The sequence below is a fragment of the Triplophysa dalaica genome, chromosome 3 (assembly GCF_015846415.1).
Source record: "Triplophysa dalaica isolate WHDGS20190420 chromosome 3, ASM1584641v1, whole genome shotgun sequence".
Taxonomy (NCBI): domain Eukaryota; kingdom Metazoa; phylum Chordata; class Actinopteri; order Cypriniformes; family Nemacheilidae; genus Triplophysa; species Triplophysa dalaica.
The window spans coordinates 20,240,982-20,267,318 of NC_079544.1; the positions used below are offsets into that span (position 1 = coordinate 20,240,982).

A 26,337-nucleotide genomic window follows, 5' to 3' on the forward strand; every position below is an offset into this window, starting at 1 on the left:
AAACATAATTCGTCACATGCTTAGACAGTCGACACACATTCGACATTCCAATGTAAAAGGGTGAAGTCATCTAACAATCCACTGGGTGTCGCTCTCTCACATTAATGATTAGACACGCATTTCTGGTTCTGTGAATGAGCTAGGTTATTGAAAGGTTTAGGTTATTGTTATGTACCTTTTTTATTAACATATTAGAATATATTAAAGGAAAAGTATATTCAAACTTATTAAAACACTCATTTGATATAAACGTATTTTAATGTAGAAACATTCCATCACAGTAATCAGAAAGGACGAACTGTTTTCAGGTCAAAGGTAATGTTCCCTAACATTAGTCAGGGCATATTTTATTTGTTATTTTTTTATGACTTACAAAACATTTTATTTCAGGAAATTACTTAACTGCACATAGGTGTGCAGTATTAAGTGAAAACACACCCTTCAAATCTCAGTATTCTACATGAAACATCTTGTAGTAAATGAAAATTCTGATCAGATTAGGATAGAAACACACTTCCTGTAGCTGAGTGGTTTAATTAATAGCCATGACTGGCGATGACATCATTGGCTCGCTCCTCTTTGCACGGCTGCACATACAGAGGACTTCCTGCTGAATAATAGAGAAACACACACATTCCAAAAGACCCACACACACAAACAGGAACTCGGCAACAAAACAGCTCAGCTGCCCAGCTCTAATCTTTCCTTTCACGTAATCAAATGCTGAACTGCAAAACTTCCCCTGACACTCATGACCTCGCATGAATGTCTGCAGATCTTTTTAATAGCTTACCATTTCGATCATTTTCACCAGGGTTTTAGGCAACAAATTAAAATGTACCCTATTTACATAATGTTTTTAGTTATATTATGTACGATTGAGTTTGTCCCCCACATTTTTTAATTAAAATGTAAAAACCTTCCTTTTTGGATGAGGTCACAAATATTTTACTTTTAAGCCTTCTCTCCTGACTCCATAGATGTAATGAAGAAATGTCATGATTTGAATAATTTCCTTATGTTTAAGTCCAAATTTTTGCATGCTTGTGTTTGCCTTTATCTGGATATTTTTTTGACAGCAGCCTACACAGTATAGCTACTTCCTTTTGGGCATAGCCTATTGTTCAGGAATTCACCTTTTATAAATGTCATTTTTTTAAACAAATGATAGTGCCTTGGATTTCCAATTTAGCCATTGACCTTACAAAAACACACCTCACTTGCACCTGTGTGGTCCAAGAATAACTCGGTCAGACACCTTCGCTCTGCATTATCTTTCATCGTTTTATTTTTAGCTTTAGGCAAGGTGGTTTGATTCCAGTACTATGTATCTGACCTGGGGTCCCAAGCACTCACAGATCTGTGCAAGAAACGGACGACAACACAATAAACTCCTCACTAGCGAGTTTATTGACATGGCTCATGACAGCTGCTACTGTATCTCAGCAAAGCTATTCTTTAATATTGGTTGAATAATTAACTTATTATTGATAAAATTGATTTAGTTAAATGTTATAAAGTATAATTTTAAGTTTAATAAATGCTATAGACAAGAATCACTATGGTATTTACATAATACAAAGAATACCATACTTTTTACTCAACTAGATTTCATAAATATTTTTTGGTCACACTTCAGTATAAGGGCAATTCGCTATTAAAAGCCATCAACTACGACTTTTCCCCCAATAAACTCTTCACATGTTGCTTATTAATAGTTAATAGGTTTAGGTTTTGGATAGGAGTATGGTCATGCAGAGTATGTGCTTTATAAGTACTAATAAAGAGCCAATGTGCCAATGATAAGCATGTTAATAACAACTAGTTAATAGTGAGAATTGCCACCAGTAGAATTGCCTATTTTTTTGTGTTTTTACCTTTAATGCTAAACATCTATTACTTTATCACTTTTACTCAAGTACAGTTTTTAAGTAAAAAAGGTAAAAAAATGTTAACACTTTACAATAAGGTGCTATTTGTTATCAATTAGTTAATCCATTAGCTAACAAGAACAATGAACAATACTTATACATCATTTATACAATATTAAGTCATGTTAATTTCAGCCTTTACTAATGCATGATTAAAATCAAACGTGGTCACTGTTAACATTAGTAAGTGCACCATGAACTAACATGAATAACTGCATTGACATGAACCAACATTAACAAGGATTAATAAATGCTGAAAAACGAAATTGTTCACTGTTAGCTAATGCATTTAAGTATTAAATGGTAAAAACACGCATGCATTTAAATCACATACTGGAGTGAAAAGCTTGATATTATGCTTTAAAATGTAGCGAAGTAAAATTTATTTCAAGTAAAACCACTCTGACAGTACAGATACTTGAAAAATGTACTTGAGCAAAACTGTCCACATCTGAACATCAGCTTGGTTGATAGAAATTTCGTTCTAAAAAAACTTTTTGTTGTCACAGGTTGTGTAGAACTCTCTTTGAAAATGTTGAAAACAAGACAACAGATGACTCAAAATCAGGACACAGTGGAAGTGCATCTAAGTTTTTATTATTCGAAGATTCGATTCAGATGACAACATGGAAGAATGAAAGGTAGTCAAAGAGAGACAGAAATAGTTCAGCATCAGACAAAGATTGTGTTGTTGTGTTTCAGTCTCTGGAGACTTGAAGACTGAAGCTTCTTCTGATGTCTGAGCTGCAGACTGCACAGACACATGTTCACACAGAATATTACACACGCAACCACGAAAAGGCTACAAAATAGTGCCAGGACACCATATACACACAGCTGAGAGAGAAAGGACCCTGTATTCAAGTGCCATTTTAAGCTGCAATGAACACAGTATATAATTTAACAAACAAAACAGCCAAATGAGAAGAACATCTCAATGATTACACATTCATCCTCCGTTTCCTTCTATCCGCTCGACACATACACACGCTCATACGCACAACTACCAATTAGATGCCGGAGGAAGCAGTCAGCGCGGCTGCTTCTATTTGCGTCTACCTTGAAGAACTCCAGATCCGCGAGGATGAGAAGAGCATGAAAGGAAGAAGTGGATCTCTGCGGAGCGTGATGTTCTGGGCCGTAGTTACATTCATTGTTCAGAGAGCTGTTATGAAACTAAACCCACCGACAGCAATGAATGTTGATCATGACCTTTAAAGGGACGGATTTAACTGTAGATGGAAAGACAGAGGTGGGCGTGACCACAACAGGTCTGTCTGGCAGATGTGGGCGTGGCCTCAGGGCACAATCAACGGTCGATGGGTTTTTAATGTCAGAAACTCACCGACAGCGTTGAATGTTCAACAAGACCAGCAAAAAGAGAACACATGAGGTTCTGCATCATTCAAGTTCTTGATCTCCACACTGGGATGAATGACTGCTGAAAGATAAAATGAGAACTGAATGAGGAACCTGATGACAAAACAATAAGAATTTACATCATGAAAATTGACAGGGGCATTAAGAAAATAAGTTTTAAACCTTTCACTGATATTTAGGACACAAAAATACAGGTTGATGATTTTTCGAACATTTGTTTAATAAATGTACTCAAAAGATGTTAAATTCAAAACTGCATTTTCTTTGCATTTTCTGCAGATTGAAAATTGTATCTAAAAACAATATGTTGTTTGAATACACTGCAAGTCATTTCATATACAAAAAAATAAATGACATTGGATATATGCTGCTTTTAATAATTTCAGTTGTAATATCAAATGCTTTGTTTTCAAAGTTTAAAACAAGTGTGTATAAATGGTTTCCCACACGCCTCTGACAAAAGACACAATCTAGTATGTCCCGTCACATTGCCATTAAAAACTGCCATTAATGTAACAAAACCTACACCCAAATGTCCATACCATTCAAACACAACCATCAACGAGAGTTCACACATGACAAATGATATCTTCTGAAGACCACAGGGGGTGAAGGGTTTCCTATGGCAACAGCAGTATAGGGAGGGATGTGTTAATCCAGGGGGATTGTGGGTAGAGGGGATGTGTGTGCAGGGGTCCCTTGTGAATGCAGAATGCAGCATTACAGAACAGTATGAATTTTTATAATAAAATAATTTACTATAGAATATAAAATAAAAAGATGTAAAGGAGCAAATTTAGAATGACTATGCCAAACGTTTTGGGCGATTTACAGCAGCCTTTAAAAATCTAAAACTACCAGGAAAAGTGTTACTATTTTATACAAAAATGTTCAATACATATTATATGACAAGTAGCCTATAAGATTTTAAATCGTTATATATAAAGATTTTAAATCGTATATCGTATATATAATATATATATATATATACACACAAAATATAGAATTTTTGTTTTTGGTACCAGCAAGTTTTTACTGACAGCATGCACTCAAGAAACATGCCAATCCCATTTTCTATTGGTCCCCTCCAAAAATATCCAGTTTACAATTCAAATGATTAAAAATAAAACAGGTGTTATTTAATACTTACTAAATGCTTATGCTTGTATTCTCTTTTAAATAATGATCTGTCAATTTCACAGACACTAATGTAAAACTATACTTGCAATTGAGAACGAGGATCTTGTGATGCTCCTGCTTGGCTAACAACGTCAATAGTTACAGTAAAATGGTTAAATAAAAAAATTGTTTTCATTTGATTATTGAACAAGAAATAGTGCAAAATCTTAAAAAAAACATTTTGTAGTCTTACCTCCCAGAAAAATGTCAAATTCAGTAAAATTCATCCTTTTAGTTTAAATATGTGGTGGTCTGAGCAGGAGTCTATATTCGCCACCCTGTATGCACATACAGTATATCTAATATATAATACATAACAGCTTTCAGATGCAGTGGTCTGATCCTAAAGTGGACTATGAAGGTGGCCCTTCTTCAGTGCATGTACTTGTGGTGTGCCGCAGAATTTTAGAGGGAAGTGGGGGGTTGGGTGGGAGCCCCCCGTTTCAGATCCTAAAATACCCTACATCAAGTCAAGTCCCCACAGCTCATATAGCATTGCTGATTACACAATGACATGGCCAAAAACGTGAACCAATCAGGAGCATGTTTACCCATCACGGGTCAGCACAATGATTGCGACATCTTTGGTCACCTGCGGTTTCCAATGATGTTCATGCGTCTTTACAAAGATATTTAACTACACAATGATCAATAGAATCAAGTGTTCCCAAGAGCTTTTCAAGCGGCAATCCATAAATTTTTGGTTTAAAAGAAACAAAATCTGTTTTCGAGTACATAAAAGATCAGTATTCAAAATAGTCTACTTAAGCTGTTGGGTACGATTTTACAGGAAATGTCTGTTTGACATCATTTGACATATGTAAGGATACGCTTCTAAAGTAACCTTTAATTTTTGATTGAAATTTGAAAGATAAAATTGTGTATTTGCTTTTCTTATCTCTATGAATTCTTGACTTCAAATCCTTTTAAGAAGGATTGCTGTGGAGTAGACAGTCTCTTTATGTTGCAAGGCCATTTTGTTAAGAAGGCACCGCTGGACAGTGACAAAATGCCAGACTGTTTGAAGAAATGAGAAACTACCACCAGTTGCCACGGTGATGTGATATCATACCGTTGCAGGTTCCACAAAACCTTTGAGCTAAACCTGGTGGGGGGGCTATGATTTTGAAGAACGAAGAGTAGGATCGAGCGTAACATACACTGCCCATCCAAAAAAAGTCACACACTCTAATATTTTGTTGGATCGCCTTGAGCTTTGATTACGGCACGCATTCGCGGTGGCATCATTTCGATAAGCTTCTGCAATGTCCAGAATTACACATTTTTCTTGTATTGATGATGGGAGAGTCAGACCGCTGCGCAAAGACTTCTCCAGCACATCCCAAAGATTCTCAATGGAGCTAAGGTATGGACTCTGTAAAGGCTAATCCATGTGTGAAAATGATGTCTTATGCTCCCTAGCTGGACAACTTTTACACAATTTGAGCCTGATGAATCAATATCATCTTGGAATATGCACGTGGCATCAGGGGAGAAAGAACCCATTGATGGAATAACCTGGTCATACAGTATATTCAGGGTGTCAGCTGACCTCATTCTTTGGGCACATAATGTTGCTGAATCTAGACCTCCACTCCAGTGGGAGGCTCTTACCTATCTGCTCAGGTAAATCAAGGTGGTGACTATCTTTGGACGTGCAGTGTATATAATCTGGTGTATATATCCGGGTATGTACAGATTCTAAAAACACTTAAAGAATGGGGTCAACATTTCGAGCTATAATAATTAACTCAAATTTAAATAAAAATGTCATAAAAATTAATTCATAAAAAATATACTTCAATATACTTCAATTCATACTGTTACAAGTAGTATTAAGGGCTTATCTCTCACAAGAACATCTAAACTGTGGATGCATCAGTTAAACAGTAAAATAAGTAATATAGGCCTACTGAGAATCTGGCCTTAGGCAAAACAGTTCTAGTGCTCACGCTACGACACTTCAGTGCCTCTGGACCTCGCTTTATTTGTTGAACAAAAAGGTGCACCCCAGTTTAACCTTTGACCCCCAAAACATTTAGGAATGCAGTACCGAGTGGCTGGTTGCATTGTTCCAATAACCTCCAAAAAGAGAGAATGAGTGTTTGCATTAGCGTGTGTCTACAAAAGCTAAAGTGCTGGTATTGAGAACGATGTCAAGCTTTCATGGAATTTGTTCTGAGTTCTCTCCTCCAAATGCTAAAGGTCACATTCTATAGACATTAACTCATTTCATTCTCCTCTAAACACAAACACACACATGCTGTTGAGCCTTATAGAATTTGCCCTTTCAAAGGAGTAGTTCACCTTCAAAATGAAAATTCTGTCATCATTTACTCATCCTCTTGTCATTTCAAACCTGTAGGACTTTCTTTCGCAGAACACAAATGAAGATATTTTGAAGAAAGTTGTAAACAGCGTCCCATTCACTTGCATTGGTTACAATAGAAGTGAATGGGGGCCTGTGCTGTCATGTTACCAACATTTTTCTAAATATCTTCTTTTGTGTTCTTCAGCAGACAGAGAGTCATACATTTTATAAATGACAAGAGGGCGTGTCAACGATCACAGAATTCTCATTTTGAAGGTGAACTACTCCTTTAAGAAGAAAAAATGATAAGGTAGAAAATTGTGGGTCAGAAACCTTTTCATTCAAAAATGATAAAGTATGTTAATAACGCCATTTTAATGTTCAGTACAGTTGGATGCCCTCACAAATGTGGTTCAGGCACAAATGTGATACTTCTAAATTTAGCAGCCATTTTGTCCAATAAAGTATCCGGCACAGATTCTCTCTCTCTCACACACACAGCTGTTTTTTAAACACCAGACAAAGGATGTTTGTCAGACAAGCCTATTCATCGTGTTTCCTTTTGTAAAAATCAGCGGCTGGACAACCCACTGCCCATTCAAGCCAATAATCACTTTCCTGTTAATCACCCAGAAATCATTCAGAACCCTCATGAAGCAATAGAGCGAGACACAAGGGGTCATTCACAGATCAACTGCTATGAGATGAAAAGCAATGCTAACCGATAAAAAAAAACATCCACTTCCTATGTAGACGAACAGAAAAAAACGCCTCACAATCACATGATCACCAGCCAACCAATCGGTCGATCCTAAATCAACCGTGTCAAATACATCAGAATTCCACCTAAATGTCCCCTTTTCCAGAAACTGAAGGGATGGCAGGTTTCCAGAATACAGTGAGACGGTTTATGCCATGGATCATAGCAGGCAGACATAAAGCTTTCACCCCATGCCTCCCTCGCATAGCAGCGACTACATTAATACAACATAAATCTGAGGTCTAACATGCACGTATGTGTATAAGTGCATTAAAGAAAATAAACCTGATGTCAGACAGAGAAACCAAAGACCTGCAGATGTGATGGTTCAAAATGTGTTGAAAGCTTTTTTTGGGGGAGAAAAATAAATCATATTTTCCACCCTCTTTCTTTTTGATTCACGCCTTATTAAAGTCTGTCCCGCAGACGTCACCTACACATGGAAAATCATTAGTCATATAAAAAAAATAAGTTATTTGCATGAGGATGTATGGAATTTTTATATACAACAGAGACTTATGCTGTCGTGCGTTTGTCTTGGAACCCGCAAACTGCAATAAATCCCACATATGAAGCGCCGGGTGCCGAAACCAAATAACGATTTGCATGAAATATCTACAGTGTGTCAACTTTTGAGAAGTCCATCAATTTAGTGTTTACACTGTATATTTAGTCCTCTCAGCTCTAACCTAGAGGTCCGATGAGGACAAGCTCGGAGTGGGCTGGGCGAGATGGGGAGGCCGACAGTTTATTTCCGTTCCTGCAACGCGACTCATTTTTGCCAACTCAGCGAAACCCCTGCAGCTTCTGAAGAGTGTGGGTGGGATAAAGAAAGCGAATAAACCCACAAAAGTCCTGCGCAGCCTCTGAAGACACACTCCATCACACAATTGCATGATCACGCAATGCACTTGAACATCTTGGGCCCCCGAGCAGCTGAAACACAGTCAAAGGAAAATCACACAGCTTTTCTAGCCACACAATATGGTCATAAAAGAGAAAGCGCACAGCTATGGCCGGATGGAACAAAAGGATGGGGACAGACCGTCGGGCACCAGAGGCACATCTACAACAGATGAGGAACTGGATTACAGAGTCCTGCTGAAAGCATATGACGGACACAGAATGGCCAAATCTCAGCCTGGCCTGAAATGAGCTCATAAAGCACAATTACAACCTTACTATGTTCACAGTAACAGAGAGCGTTTTGCCATACGCTTTTACTAAACCACCAACAGGGAAAATTCGCCGCAAAATGTTATTTCTAAATGATAGACTCACCTTCATGTCATTTCAAACCTGTATGATTTTGATCTGCAGAAAACTAAAAGAAGGTATTTTAAGAACATTGGTATCCAACCATCATTGACCTCCATTGACTTCCATTGTACGAACACAAACGTTTCGCAAAATTCTTTTGTCTTCCACAGAAGAAAGAGTCATATACAGGTTTTCAACGACAAGAGAGTAAATAAATAACATAATTTAAGAGTCCAATTGGACATTGAGCCCTTGCGCTGTGTCATAGTTTCACTATTTTTAACCTGACATTTGACCGGTCAGCCCTTTTTTAAAGCATTCCTCCAATAGGAATGAATAGAAATAAATAAACTCATATATGATCACAAGCCCTCACATGTCTCGCTGATAGGAAGTGCACGTCTGCAGGGATGTAATGTGGCAACATAAGAAGGAACCTGACATGTGATTTACAAACCAACACTGTGCCACACAAAGATCCATTATTTCACAGTCGGGACCCTCGAGTGTAATGGCGCCTGTACGCTCTTATTCTCTGTTCCTCTGCTTCTGTTCTTCGCCCTCTAAATCGCACTCTTTTCCAAGGCCTCTGCAGGAAGTGCATACTGGAGTTTATTTTTGAATCAGACAAAAGGAATGCGTGCCATTTCCTGTTCATCACATATAGGCTAAAGAAATGCACAGGTCCAACAGTGGACTTTTCCGGCTGTGATACAACAGTTCAAGGCATAATTCCTACAAAAATGAAAATTCGTCATTGACTCGCTCTCATGTCATTTCAAAAGAAGACATTTTGAAAAACGCTGGTTACCAAACAATGGACTCAATTCGCCACCGGTATGAAACTAAAACCCATGAGATATTTATTAAATATCTTCTTTTGTGTTGCACAGAAAAAAAAAGATTAATTTACAGGTATAGAAAGAAATGAGTAAATAAATGATAACAGAATTTTTACCCTCATTTACTGCCATAGTAGGGAAAATAAATACTATGGGAGTCTTTGGGGGATTAGATGTGTTTGGTTACTGACATTCTTCCAAATATCTTCTTGAGTGTACAGCAGAATAGAAAGATTTTAACCGGTTTGGAACAAACGGAGGGTGAGTAAATGATGACAGAATTTAATATTTTTTGGGTGAATAATCCATTTAACTTCCTTAAAGAACCATAGGCCATGATCTGACATGTGATCAATCAGTTTTCTTTCCTTCATGTGACATTTAAACAAACCTGAATGCAGATGTAACCCTGAAAGTAAAGCATGTCTTAAAAGACTTAATAAACACAATTTTATTTCCCAGAACAATAAAAAAATCTATACTCTTATTTCTGGAAATTGAGTAAAGGCCTATAGATTGAAGATTATTTTTTATAAAAACTAAAAAAAATTGTGCAACATGCAAAATACAAACTAGTGTGCTTTCAAGACGGAGACAACTGTATTTCAAAAAGTAATCATATTTCCAGAATAAAAATACAACTTAAAACAGTTTCCACTACATTTTTTGGGTCCTGTCAAAAGTACTGAGAAAAGTCAGCAAACTTTCCGGCTCGATCCTCTATAACAGCCCCAAAAGTTGAGTTATTATGTGGATTTTTTTGTACTAGGAGCCACATATGTTTAGCTTCTGCTGAAACTGAAAGACAAATTGGTGGCTTCCACAGAAGACAAATTGAGAACTCTAAAAAAAGAATGTGCTTTAATGAGGAAAGAAAATATAAAATAAAAAGACAATTCACCATATGCCAAAACCTCTGAACCGAAACCCAACCCAGACTTGTCTAGGATTCAGAATCATGCAGATCGGGTGTAACTCAATTCTAACTCAGAAAAGATTTGATTGGGTGGGTTTATATGGGAAGACCATAATTGGATATTTCTCTCTTCACAAAAAATAAATAATATAAAAGAAAACCAATACGCCACAACATTGCCATAAAAACGGAATAACTAAATACGTGATTTTGTCATTTCATCTCTGAGCAGATTAAATGAACAAAACATTTTATTTTTTACCTCCTTGACATAATCGAATGAATGAAACTTTCAAACAGTTTCCGCTCATTTTTCACACAGAGAGGGGTAGCAAGTGAAAAAGGAAAAGGGGAGAAAGCGGAGGAAAAAGAAATACGGAGAAATAAACGGCTCATTGCTTGTGCATCCTACAGCAGTGGGGTCCCACACTGTGCCCAGTGGGGTTTAGAGCATTATGGGTAATGAGAAGAGAAAAACCGTAATGTTCAAATGCTTTAGACTATCTGGGTGGTTGTCTTTTGGAAGAGAGAGAAAAAAGTTGGCTTCTGTTTATCCAATAGACACTCCAGTAGAACGCAACGTTCTTTATGTGCGTGTTTGTGCACTTCAAAAGATTTAAAGTGACTGAGTCTGTTAAAACAGGCCAGAGCAGATTACAGCCCACAATACACAAGTTTAATACAAACAAACACATATAAAGCAATCTTGCAGTTTCGTTTTGGGCATTTGGTTGTTGCTTTTTACATAACCTATTGGATTTTAGGTGTTTTTTCCTTGACACCCAAGTTTTGACACAAAAAGAGATGTTCTGTTTAGAAACTGCTGTGTAAGATGTCTGTGGTTTTATCCTTAGCCATAAACACATGGCACATTCTACAATCAGCAGATTTAGAACATGTTTTCAACAGAGTCTCGTAACAATGGCTTTTTTATTGGTTTCCATTGAAAATGCTGTTATGACTAAAGAGTCACTAAAGAGTAAAACAGTACAGAAATCAATTTTACTGTTCGTGACAGGTTTCTAACAGAGAATGTATCAATGTTACAATGTTGAGTCTACGTTGAAAAAACGTTTTTGACAGCTCTTCACGGTAAAAAAAAACTTCTGAAACAAACTACGACAAAGCACTATTAAAAAACGAAATTTCACATAGCTGTGACTATTTTTACCAGTCAGATAAACATCTTGAAGATTGATTGCTAAAGATCGTTAGAGCTCATTTGTAAATGCACATTTACAATTACTACCTAAATTGCATAAGCCAAGATGTGTATCACAGAACTTTCCTGTAGCTCAGTGGTAAGAGCATTGCGTTAACAACGCAAGGTTGTGGGTTCGATCCCAGGGGATTGCAAATACCTATGTAAAATGTATAGGATAAAAGCAATGTAAGTCGCTTTGGATAACAGCGTCTGCCAAATGCCTAAATGTAAATATAAATGTAACCACCAGTTGCAAAGTATGAGAACAAAACTGTAATTGTCAATTGACATCTCTTTAAAACATGTAAATACTTAGCTAACATCAAACTGCTTTGGCCAAAAAGAAACTAAAAGTAATATGTTCAATTAACCATCGTTAAACTGTAGTTTATAATGTGCATTTGAAAATATAATAATGGTGTTTCTTCAAAAATGCAACAAATTAGGTTTGTAACAATATTATCACGGCACAATATATTGTGATATCAAAAATCGTGCTATCTATGCCAATATTTTAAAGATACCTGTGATTTCTTTAATCCTGCTGGTTGAGCTACAACAGTCTGATCTCACAGGAGTTCGTAACTATTTTACGAGGCGGCTTATTCGTATGAATCCGTGCTTTGTTTATCGCACAAAAACGTACGATTACTAGAAAAAAACAATACTGAAGCCCGACCCCTAACGTCACTGACGCAAAACAAAACGTACTGAAATGTACGAATGAGATGGTACATATTCATACACACTTGCCAAAATTTGTCAAATAGTAAAATAGTTAAGTTTTGCTGTGAGATTGTGTTGTCTACAAACATGTCGCCTGCACCACAATATAAAATGTAGATTTTAATTATAATTTAATTGTATGCTTTTACTACTTAAAGAAGTTCTAAGGGTTTCCTTTCTTAATTTGTGTTAAATTTGATTTTTTTATTTCAACAAAGTTGTTATAAAATTGTTCAAGTTGAATAAACGTTTTTCCCCAAAATTCTGCGATAGAATTTTAAAATTAGAGTCCTTTGAAATCTAGGCTATAGTATTTGGAATAAAGGCCCATTGCATTTCATCAACTGACTGGTTCTCCATTGCTATTTCCGGCCACTTAAAAAGGGATCTTTGGAAAACCCTGCAGATGTACATTTTTTTTCACTTAAAAAAAAAAAAAACTACAAATCAAACTACGACTGAGCCCTGGGTAGAAGACATTCACCATGATATATTATGCCCCCATTAAATGTATAAATGTGTCAGTGCAGCTGAAATCACGCTGTTTTGGTAAGATTTTACCAACCAACCGCAGTCATGCTCCAGGGAGCGTACACTTGCGCTGTAAGTTTGCAAATGAAGAGGTTGTTAGCATAAATCATTTGCCACATCAATGGTTGCTGGTGATGTAGATGCAGGAACGCTGGAGAAAGTGTTGCCCCCACACAACCCAACAACGCTCCAGATGGGGACAAAGTTTATGCAGATTGGCTCATTAACCTCACTATGCTGATCTCTCTGCAGTAATGACATACACAGCACGAAGGGACTTCAATAAAACGTGGTGACATACTATCCCCAGAAAAGATTACAGTGTAGCTGCCACATGCCCGGCCCCTGAAATAGCGACGGCTCGACATGGAGTCTACATATGTGAGCACACATGCTCGCAGACCCTCAGATAAAGTGTTTAAACCCAAAACTTAATGCCATCTGGTGTCATATTCCCTCTGAAGATGTTTATGATCGTATCAATGCTTCAGATGAAAGGAACAAACATCACTCTGAAGGGGGGACGATTTTATAGGGTATAATTTCCACAAACACACAGTGTGTATTGCTGTAAATTTATTTCAATATTGTAGTTGGTTTTGTTGAGACTTAGACAGGGCGTGTTATCGCTTACGACACCCTGTGCATTCACTTGATTTTAGAGCTGTCCTGACTTCTGCGTATGAAAGATATTGTTGAATGATGACTGGTTTGCACTGTTCGCAATGAATGGCCACATTTATGCAGCTAAATACCATACACCTCAGAACAAAGCCTCATTTTTTTAGACTGAAAAGCAACCAGTGGGCTTACTTCATTCAAGGGTTCTTAAATTTCTGAAGAAACTTTGAAAATAAATAGCCTCACATTTGATCTTATAATATTTTATTAGTTGTAACAGGAAAATATATATATATATATATTGCGAGAAATATAATATTTTCATATAGCTCGATGATAAAATATGCAAATTCTCCAAATGCCAGGCTTTAAAGGGACACTCCACTCCACCCAAGTCATGAGTTACTTGACTTGAGTTATTATAGTCATGTGTCTGATGTGTAGAAAAATTGAAATGGTAGTGAAAGGTGCCCTAGAACTGCTTGCTTTACTAAATTCTTCAAAATATCTCATTGTGTGTTCAAAAGAAGAAAAAAAAATGGTACCATAGTTGTTCCTACTTTGGTAGTCAATGATGTCCCAGAAATGTCAGTTGCTAACATTTTTTTCAAACATCTTTCTTTGTGTTCATCAGAACAAAGAAATGTATTCAGGTTTGAAACAGCTTGAGGATGAGTACATACATTTTTGGATGGAATATCCCTTTAAGATCTACTTTTATCATATCTGGCTTTTCCGAGACTTTGTGGACCTCCAAACCATCTCTTCTATGCTGTAATGAGCATAAGTGATACCCAAAAATATTTTTGCTCTTTACTTAAAATGTAGATTTTTTTATAGTTTGTTGCATAGGTGTGCTTGGATTGAAAAAAAAGATCAGCTTCAAAAGACATTTAAAAAATCTTGAAGAAATAAATAAAAAAAGTTTATGTTTATAAAGACATCCTTGAGAATGCCTGCAAAATATGCCTGAAAAAGAACAAAAAAAGATCTCCAAATATTAATAACAGATAAAATTGTAGTTACTGTATGCTTCACTTAATGTGAGTTTTTTATAGAATAAATTTTATTCAAAAAAATTTTAGAATAAACCCCACATTCCCTACACTGTGGTTACCTTTTTTTTGTACAAAAGTACTACATCTATCTACATCATCTATCTTTGCTAGATTCAGATAAGGCGAAGAGAGCAACTGTCAATTTCAATGAATTTATATAATGGCAGCAAATGGAATCGATGCGAACACTAGATCAGGCACATTCATTTATCAATCACATAGAGATAATGAGAAATAAAATGAAGAGCTGAAAACATGGGCTTGCATTAGTACATTCTGTTCAGAAACCGGAAACTCCATATTGGAAGTTGGAAACAAATTTAGTGTACTGTTCCCCTTACGATTAAACAGGTTCCCACTCTGACTAACCACACTTGTATTTGATCCCATTTAACTATAGACATTTTACACAATTCAAATTCCTTTTAAATCTATTTAAAAAAATCAAAGACTCCAAATTCTTCATTTTAGTATCGTTATCCAAATTACAAACTTACTTTAGTGCAAATTGTGCTACTTTCTCTTTTTAATGCAATAGCTTTCTTCCCCTTTAAATGTCGTAGATCTCTAAATCGACTTCTAGATGCCTGTACATCCTAATCTGCATGTATTTTGAACATATTATTAAATTTGAATATGCCTGTTGCATGAACTGATAAAAACCCTGTCTGGTTTTTGCTGTCTCTTTGGGCTTAATCATCATGTCTGGTGTTCAGGTGTCTCTGGAGGCAGAAGTATACCCGTGGAGTATATTGGGAGGGTGTGTGTATGAGGGGGGCTTGAAGAGATTACAGACAAAGAAAGTGGAGGTGTGTGGGGGGGGGGATTTTCCGGTGCAGATCTGATCATGCAGCTTGTAAAATATTTAACAGCCGACTCTCCCAGTGTATTACAGCTTTCTGTGACCTTACTTTATCTCACTGCAGACCGGAATGGCAACAAACAGATTTGGTAATTAGACACATCTGGATCCTGTCAATGCCAGACTTATTTCTGTGTTCAACACTATTCATCTGAACCAGTACAGTAAACAGGTTCATTCAAGCGCTTTGTGTGTTCTCTGAGATTCGAACCTAAAGTCCTTGCTTGGCTTTTAACTTTCAACCCTCTCAGCCACACAATATGAAATCTCAAATGCAAAATCTGCATTAAAATTTTATTCTAAGAACGTTTTTCAGTCTTTAAAACCAAAACCAATTTTTTATTGTTTGTCCATCGAGGATAACATGAATAATCTATGAGTTTTATTGCACCGCCAAGTACTGTATATCTGCCACATTTAATTCATGTTGCAGTTAATAAAAAAACATTGTTTAAAACAATGACAAAACAAAGAAAACAATAAAAACAGCTATAGAAATCAAAGAAAACCTCCCATAAGGGTTTGGATGTAACATACTGTAACATCACACCACTGCCTGGAATGGGAATAAGTGGCTTTTAAAGACTGTTCTCACATCCACAGCATATCTTGTTTCAGAAGAAGACAAATAGACGCTGCTTTACTACATACTGTATGGTCTTTTTACTTAAAGAATATAAAAAAATGCTATTATAGACACGCGAAGAACAGATTACTGTAGAAAAGAATAATGTGAATAATACAATAAATACCTAAATGTTTACTTAATAAAATCCTACTCCTATACGTCTAAAAGAAGAATTCTGGAAAGTGGCCCAAGTTAATTATCACATTGAGTTTAAATATAAGCTACTGTGAACATTCTGACTGAAATGGATCAGTGAACCTGCAAAGGAAGCACTTTAATATCACGCATCCTACATCCAAGTTAGCGACACAGTTCCCATTTCATGCGCACATAGACTAAAGCCTGATTTGACAGACTGCAACCGTTGCATCGTAAAGCCAAGTGAAGGTTACTTACTTTCGTCATTTTAACTCGTGGACCGATGTGAATACCGACAGTCCACGCGAGGGGCATTCGCACAAACCTTCACGGATCCTCCGGTCAGAGTCGCGCCGGTGCCGCCGAGTCGCTGTACTTCCACTCACGGTTTCGGTGTCTACACACATGGGGAGGTTACATTGTGTCATATGGCCTGCTGGAAAGCATACGATTGGCCGATGGGATGTACGTTGACACAATGCTGTTGTTTAGGATTGGCTAAATGTAAAGCTATTTGACGCCGAGTCCGCCTTCAGAGTGAGCGTTTGTGTGGCAGAATGTGGTGAGGACGAAACATGAGTTTGGGGTGGGGTCCGTGGAAAAAACAGACAGTTTGGAGATTTAAGCTTGAGACTCTTGAAAACATACCTTATAAATCACACTTGCTTATTTATGACGCAATGTTTAATTTAGAAGTGCTGAACACCAATGTGCTAAATGAGGTGCCTATAGATGTTTCCGACATTCTGATTTTATGCAAGTTTATTTATGTGCTTAAAACGGACATACATTTGGTTCCTAAGGAACCCTTAACATACACAAAGCCCAAAAGGTTCTCTGTAGGGCATAGGGGATAAAAAGAAATTGTCATTTTAAGTACCTCTGACTGATTTTTTGAGGGGGGCACCTCTCTTCAATGGCATCATTGCATAGACCCCCTAAAGCGTCTTTATTTTAAAAGTATATGTCATTTGTTTTTTGTACACTTCCTGTTTACTCACCAGACCACAAATCTGAATGAATTTGCTTGGCTTCGAGAATCAGTTTATTGCTCTTGGAGCACATTCAAACAGACTCATTTGTCTTGGCAGGACAGCAGAAGGAAGTATATTTAAGCAGTTCCAGTCATGTATGTTTTTTGACCGTGATCTGAAACGGAGACAATTTTAGTTGACTAGTGGCTCCATGAAATCCGTACTACAACAAAGAGGAATAAAGAACATCTTTATTTTCTCTCTGTGCCAGTGGACAGTTCTGCAGAAGCGCACAGCTCTGCCACATATTTTTGTGAATTATTTGTAAAAGAAACATTCGGAATAGAATTGCATAAAGCGGTGTGATGTCATTCATTTCTTTATTTTAACATAAACAATATTTGAAATACACCATTGATTATATTCATTCTTTAATGAGGAATTTTGCTGCATAAATCGAAAAGAAAAAATAGAACTGTGACAAAACATACATTTTTTAAATCTCTCAGTGAATTTAGAGCTATGCAGAATACATTTTTACTGGTTTATCATCATGTCTTTTGAAACCATGATTTATAAGGACGTCGTAGACAGTGTGAAAGAATAATAATCTCTCTCTTCCCTCTCTCTCTCCTCTTTCCACACGCATACAGACACACACAAACACAGACACACACACACACACACATTCGTTTGTTGAGCAGCTATTTGCCGGGTTGATAAATTTTCTCCTGCTAAAGGATAATCCTTAATGAAAGTGTTGCAGGTTTGTGCAGCAGAGGCTGAATTCGGTTGTCTCCATGGTGACATAGATGTTCACACGTGGGTAAAAACATTTTACTGGGTCGGTTTTTGGTGCAGGAATTTATTGCTAAATTTAGGCCGGACATTTTCACAGTTAACAGGGATCACGACATGATATGTGTTCGTCAGAATGTTGTGAGACAAACTTGTGAACCACGAGCAGAAATTTCCAGTTTTTGTATTGCTATAGGAAATAATATGAAGCTTGTCTTGTTTCACATCGTTTTGCAGACATCATCATAAAGTATTTGCAGAATATATCAAAATCTGTTTGCATGAAGTTGTATGTATGAAGTCTCACAAGAGAATTTTTGCTGTATGAATTGTGCCGCTATTGGTAACCAAATTAAATTGAGATTCTGATTTGAATTCTGCATTGAAATGAACTTTGTGTATACAGGTGAAACATTCATTGTGGCGAACAAATTAACCCACAATGTTAGGAATGTCCACACAATGATACCAAATTAAATGCGTGCACGTGTGTGATCAGAATGGTTGTTCCACCTCTTGTCACTGCCAACAGGAGTGGAAATCTGATCTGCTACACACGATTACCATGGCAACCCACCAAAGCATGTGATTTAAACACATCGATGCCATACAGAGAATGCAAATTTGCATGTGTGCTTTGAAAATTTCAATGATCTTATAGTGAAAAATAATAAGTCATACACCCGTTATTGTAGATCATGTAGCAAGCACGAACACGTTGATGTTTGAACTCTACAGTATTTTTGTGCCTGAAGGGATGTAGGAGTGTGTCGGATCTCAGAATGACTGTTTGATTCCTGACGTGCCTTGAGTGAGGGCAGATGTTTGTTAATTAAAGTGATTAGGACTTAACTAGTGGAGAAGTCTTTACTGAGAGCCCCACTGTTTTAGAGAATAACACATATAGTTCATGTCATCTGCTGATAACAAGCACCGCAATGATCCCTCAAAGAATAAACAAAGGAGTTCAAAGAAACAATATTCTAATTCTGATGGTTCTTGGTTTTCATATCTAGAAACAGAGTTATCCAATAAATATAGAAAAACTCAAACATCATTCTAAACATAAATATGTGTGTGTTCTGCCATCCCACAGTTCAGATGGAATGAAACCCTGAGGTGACATGAATGTTAACAAGTTTTCACACTGAGCTAATGATGTTTTCTTTCCCTAAGTCCATATATTAAATAAAAAATAAAAAAACATTAGTCTGTTATTTCTCACATATAAATATATTGTGCTGCTTTTTTTAAAAGAATAGTTCAACCCCCCCCAAAAAACTGTCATCCTTTATTCACCCTTGTGTTGTTCAAAACTTGTCTATGTGGAACACAAAAAAATATACTTTGAAAATTGTCTATGTGGTTTTGTGTCCATAATTGAAGTCAATGGGGAACATTGACTTCAAATATTTTGATTGCCATGAAAATATCTTCTTTTGTGTTCTGAACAAAAGATGCATTCTATCTAAAAGCGAATGCTCACCCAGACCTGGCTGAAACGCCTCGTGTAACCACACCCCAACATCTACGTCAGTTCGTGGTATGATTTGACAAAAAACGCCCAAATGTATACTTAAGTAAGATGGGCGTGGCTGTCAAAACATTTGCTTCGGAATCTGATGTTTCAAATATGGTAAGAGGCGTATCATTTCCGTCACACGCTTGCAGTATTCGACCAATCACTACGCAATGGTTAATTTGCTTGCATTATTCGACCAATCACTACGCACTAGTTAACTGGCCAATCATGTCACACCTCGCTTTTCAGAGCGATGAGATTTGTTAAAAATCTGTGTGTTTCAGAGGGGGGGGCAAAGAGGAGATAAAAACATGCACTTTATGTGGAAAAAACAGCATTTTTAAATCGTATATACACATTACATTACATCTAAAACAAACCATAATATTTGTTTAGCAGTGTCACATGACCCCTTTAAGGCAAGTTTAGGGTAAATGTGTGGTCCACTTTCTGGATTGCAGAAGCTATTCTTCCTGTTTGTAATCGCCTAATCTTTCAACAATAATTAAAATCATGTGAATGTACTTCTTGATTTCTTAACTCTCTATTAAAGGGAACAGAAAACATAAAATGCGCACTTCGCTGTTTCTGATGGCATGGCTTAATAATGAACCGCTGTTTCTACACTTACTGCTTGTTTATTACCCTGACCGTCAGCTGATTTTCGGTTAAGACATATAACAAACTATGGTGGGCTGCAGGAACAGAATGAGATGGTGAGTAATGTGGCAGGGCTTTGGGGGACTGCTGAAACTGTTATGCAACTGTGACTGTTTGCTTGGAGCAAAAACAGAAGAAGGACATTCTGACCCATCAGGAGGAAGAGACTGCTTCGTGCGACACTCGGTTGCGTTTGTACCCTTTCCATGACAAACAATTGTCCTTCCTCTAAACCTGAATCATACTACCTATTTAGATTTTGTATTACACTTATATTAAACAGAACCAGATTAAAGGTCCATTGTATGAAATTTAGCGGCATCTAGCAGTGTGGCTTCAAAATTGCAACCAACGGCTCTCTCAATGCCTCCCTCTCGAATATTACTGTGGCTCATACAGGAATAAAATGTTAAACTCAGTTTGATGTTCAATCTTTTCAAACAATTATTTAAACAACCAATTATGCGTTTGACGTTTCTATCAATGCTGAATTTATGTACGTTTAGTTTATTTCAGATTTCGGTTCACCATAGATGAACAAATAGCCAGTGCCATTGGCCTCTTTGTAAAGCCCATGCGGCTTTGGACCGATAGTTGCATTATCCAGTGAGCGTGATGATATTCTCTGGGGCGTCGGGCCTGTCGCAACGATGCAAGCGAGCAGCGCGTGAATGAAGCAAGCGGCTGGCGTTCTGCTGGAGGAGTTTTTTTTGCAATGTTGTTGGCTTGGCCTACATGCTCATCCAAGCATATTCTCTTATCGCAGAAACACATCAACATCACATTCATCTCTCCGAGCATCATCCCTCTATTTCCGACGCTTTTCAGTCTTGTTCGAATCAACGACTCATGATGCTGCCAAGAGCCGTTATAATGTTGATCACACTCCTGCTAATGCCATGTTGTTGCTGCATAATTTAGACCGGTTTAAAAAATAAATGGAAGTACTGAGCTCGTAGCTCCTGCACGGATATTAAGTACACCGAAAACATTTTTAAGATGGCCACTGATGGCTGTGGCTTTTAATATTGGATGTGTATAAGGACAGAAGTGGTCGACTAAAAAATGTGGCTAAAAATGATGAGCACTTTTCTGGCTAGATTGCACTGCAGTCTAACACTATTTTTACCACTACAGATGGACAGACAGGTTTCATGAATTGTTTATCATGGCCGTATTAACAACCCTTAACTCCAGACTTTTGCTTTGAAATAATGTTTATATAACATCGATCTGTTTTTAGAATCTTTACTTCAGTTTTTTTGACATTTCAGGTTAAAATATGTTTTTAAACATCAATAAACTGGTGTCGATGAACATCAGGTTTGGTTTGAAAGGAAGCTAAGTTTTTAATGGTGGTGGCATACGACTAACCAAAACTTTTATTTTGAAACTTGTGTTTTTATTATGCATCATGTCACTCTGTTGTAGTTTTGTTCATGTTTCTTTGTAGTTTTTAAAATACCCTGCCCTATTGCATGTGTGTTTTGTTATCTTTGATTGTTTGGTTTTTGTCCCAGTGTTTATTTGGTTTCTCTTGTTAATCTAGTCTGTTGTGTAGTCTGCAATGTTCATGGACTAGCGGGTTCGTGTTTGTCAATCTCTCATGTTCATATTGGGATTGTGTTATGTGTTGATCAAATAAAAAATAAAGCATGGGTTCACTCATCTTCTCTTCAGCAGAGTACAGTATGTTATTTCTTTTGAACTTTATAAAACTTCTACACTCTAGTCTACACTTTGCCATTGCTTTGGGATTTAAGTGTTACAATAAATTTGACTTTGATATATTGTTTTTTCCATTTGTGTTACATATTTCTTTACAATAAATGCTTTTAAGTTTGTTATGTTTTTTTTTTTCTTCACATTTACACATTGTGAAAGCCACAGTTCATTTTGGTGCAACTGTACTGCATGTTTCCCAAGACTTTGAGTTATTTTTATTAAATGTAACTGTTAAAAATGTTGTGGTTTAAACGGCTTAGTGGGCAATAAAAGCTAGCAAATAGCATTTTTTCTCTCACATTTTCTTTTCTTTGTAATTGTGAAATACAAGTCATGTTTCTAGTTTTTCTAGGTAAATAGATTGGCAAGGTAATTATTTCTGCTGTGCTTGTGTGAAGCCTAATATTATTCACAATGGCTTTGCAAGCTTGTCAATTGTGTGTTTGTGTCCCTTGTGCTATGATGTGTTTGCAATAAATTTAAAGCAGCAATGAGATTTTAAAAAAGTAGTCTGTCACAACTTCAGATATAGGCTTTTAAAAGTTTGGTTTAAGTTTTAAAAAAGTGAACATTATGGAATTTTGGTCTCAAAAAGATTAAAGAAAATATCAGTACAGTATTTTTGCCATCATGTATTTCTGTTCACTGTAGTGTGTCCAGTTTTAGGTTATAAACATCCTGTTCAAAACATAATACCGATTCAGGGAAAAGGATTATTAATTCAGATTTAAATGAGATTTACTGTTTAATAGTTAAATGTTCTTGGCAGATTTCTAATGGAACGGCTCTCCAGATGTTACTTATACAGGATACAAAAGTGCAGATTTAAACATTATTTCATCAGATTCTCAATTATATACTGGATTGAAGAGGAATATGAAAAATTCATAATGCAATTTAAATCCAATCCAAAATGCCAGGTGGTCAGTGCGGCGATATCAACATTCTGTCCTCTTGTCTCTTATGAGATTTAAGCTTTAATACTCTGCATGATACAGTTACTAGTAGCCTACATGCTACAATTGATCAAAGACAAAGAGATAATGGGCATTATTTTAACGATCTAAGCACTTAGTCTAAAGCGCACATCGCAGGTGCACTCAGGGCGTGTCCGAATCCACCAGTTTAACAGGGAAAACGGTAGGCGCGCCCGGGCGCATGGTGTGAAGGGGTTGTCCCGATTCTATTAATGAGTAACGGGTGTGTTTTGGGCGAAACGTTCAATAAACCAATCAGAGTGTCATCTGATCTCACATTCCCTTTAAGAGGCAGTTGCGCTCTCGCCATGACGGATCGATATTTACGTGCGAGATTGTGTAGGCGGAAAAGCTGAACGCTTCTCAAGTAAAGAAACTGATTTGCTCGTGCACAAGGTTAAAGTTCAGATCATCTAGGCTACGGGGCAGGAATCCACCAAAGCTTCCCGATGTGACTTGTATAGTCATTTTTATAAGTACACAATAATACTTTTTACATTTTAATCTTTTCATATTTAGAAATGTTTGTGTGATGATGGTCTTCCCTCTGTGCGCGTTGTAGACCCAACCAGAGGCTTATTTTCTACTGACGAGATCTTTAAAGGTACAATGTGTAGGATTTTGAAGGATTTATTCACCTAAATGTAATATATAATACAAAACTATGTTGTGAGTGGTGAAGAAATACCTTACAAAATGAAACGAAATGTTTATATTACCTTACAATGAGCCATTTTATGTATATACACCGCGGGCACACCCTTACATGTAATTTATTAATGTGCACAGCCATGTTTCTATAGTAGCACTACACGGACAAACTGAGCGCGTTTCGTAAAACGAAGGATGCGCGAGAATATGTTCTTCTTCTTCGGCTGTTTTTTGGGGCAGCTTCAAAGCGACTACATAGAAGGATTAGCAGAAGAAGAGGAAGAACAATAACAGCATTTACTTGTCGTGTTTTTTTGTAGAAATATAAACGGTTCTTTGTTGCAGTAAGAAGCAAAATTTGCGCTAATGGCGGACCACACATACTCCGCACAAGAGCCGTTAGAGCGTCAATCTGTTCGTTCAAAAAAGAGAAAATGCGATGCAGCATGGCGAAGTCGAGACAAAAAACGGCAGAAAACCCGAATAAACATCGGCATGGCTTTTCCCAAATGGAGGGCACAGAAGCAGGAAAAGGGTTTGCTAAGCGACGCCGAAGTTGCAAGCTTCTGCTGGACCGGTAAGTTTGTCTAATTTCCGCTATATAAGTGAAGTGTTTGTTTGATAGCTTTAGCTAATAGATGAGCATGAGCATCAAGTGAGTTTTTCTTGTTTTTAGCACTTTGTTATTGTACTATAATTCCTTTTTGCATGGCCGTGTGCAAATCAAGTTAGAAATCATTTTTACAATCATAATTTGCATACATCGGGTGTAAATTATATTATAATACTGCTTAGCTTCTGTGTATACAAATGTGTAATATAATAATTGATAGGATAAAATCCAAACTTCCACGTTGCATAGTTTATCAGTAATACAGTGTCAACGAAGATTTGAGAAGATACAATTGATCAATTGGGGTGATGCCTTACTTTAGCATTAGCAAGCGGTTTAAATAGGCTGTATGTTACGAACCAAGTTACCGTGCCAAAAAATGCTATGCAAAATAAGCGAATACATCACTGACACAATGTTATACAAGTAACAATAATTTTCACTATAACGATTAGAGTAAATAATGAATTTTAAGTCAATTTAATTAATTTGTTTTTCTTTGTAAATAAACCTCGTCACTTGATTTGCAAAGGTTACTCTCTGCTGTCTCAGACGACGACATCTCTGTCCTGTGTCCGTAACTTCAGTGTGTTGTTCGCCTGTGAGATGTAGATTGCAATTATCAACACCACCGATAGTGGCCGCTATCATTTATTGAACCCTTTTCTCCTGTGACGGCAACCGTAGCTACTCTTAATAGAAGGGAGAGGATGGTGGCGGAGCTTTAGGTTGCAATTTCCAACTACGCCAATAGTGGTCTCTGTTACTTACACAGTTCACCTTTAAATAACGACAAAATATTGCGCCATTGACGGTGGCCGCTAGGTGTCACTGCGCTGATACAGAAGAAAACACATGCAAACACAAAAAACACAAGCAAATTCAGAAAGCTTCTTCAATAGTTTGGCGACACATGCCCTGCAAATACTCGCAACACAAACAAACACAGAAACGCGCACAGGCTGCACAGACGACAACGGAAGTGTTTCCGGGGGACCGCAAAAACTGATGCACCTGATTGGGACGGGCTTCATTTTGACTGTTCAAATTCGTTGGTGGAGTTGTCAGCCACATTGAAGGTAGTTGCTTTATAACTTTATTTTAACTTTCTTAACGTAGGTCCGTAGGATACTATTGGCCTGTCGATTTGAACAGTTTAACAAAAACTATGAGACGTAGTAACTGCTCGACTTACTTAAACAAGTGTCACTATAAAAAAGTTTAAAGGTTGAAAAAAATGATTAAAATCTTGTCAACTTATTCTAGTCGACATAGTCAATGTGGCTGACAACTCCACTAACGAATTTGAACGGTCAAAATGAAGCATCAGTTGTTGGTGTCCCCCGGACACACTTCCGTTGTCGTCCGTGCAGCTTGCAGCACGTTTCTGTGTTTGAGTTCTGTTTGTGTTGCGAGTATTTGCAGCGCGTTTCTGTGTTTGATTGTGTTGCGAGTATTTGCAGCGCGTTTCTGTGTTTGATTGTGTTGCGAGTATTTGCAGCGCGTTTCTGTGTTTGTTTGTGTTGCGAGTATTTGCAGCGCGTTTCTGTGTTTGATTGTGTTGCCAGTATTTGCAGCGCGTTTCTGTGTTTGTTTGTGTTGCGAGTATTTGCAGCGCGTTTCTGTGTTTGTTTGTGTTGCGAGTATTTGTAGCGCGTTTCTGTGTTTGTTTGTGTTGTAAGTATTTGCAGCGTGTTTCTGTGTTTGTTTGTGTTTCGAGTATTTGCAGGGCATGTGTCGCCAAACTAATGAAGATGCTTTCTGAATTTGCTAGTGTTTTTTTGTGTTTGCATGTGTTTTCTTCTGTATCTGCGCAGTGACACCTAGCGGCCACCGTACTTTAGACATTAGACCAGGTTTTAGTTGGTCTATGGCGCAGTCTAGTTTCAGTTCCTCAAATTAGCAACGTGCCAACAATGCGCCAGAACACACCTCTTTCTTAGATCAGCACGCCCATGGGCGCACAAATGGGCGCAAATGCATTTGCCATTTAAACAATGTCGCGTACGACGGGTAAATAAGAGTGAAGTTTTCGCTGGCAGTCATTGCTAAAAATATTAAACGTAAGGC

The 26,337-nt window shown here is 37.2% G+C and overlaps 1 long non-coding RNA gene across 1 annotated transcript; it reads right to left on the reverse strand.

Annotated features, from left to right (window-relative positions):
* Window positions 1-2,495: 2,495 nt before the first annotated feature.
* On the reverse strand, window positions 2,496-16,734 carry LOC130418533 (uncharacterized). Its single transcript, XR_008906351.1, has 2 exons — window positions 16,606-16,734; window positions 2,496-3,372 (listed from the first exon to the last, which is right to left on the reverse strand). It is a non-coding gene; the product is annotated as an uncharacterized LOC130418533 (long non-coding RNA).
* Between the last annotated feature and the right edge of the window lie 9,603 nt (window positions 16,735-26,337).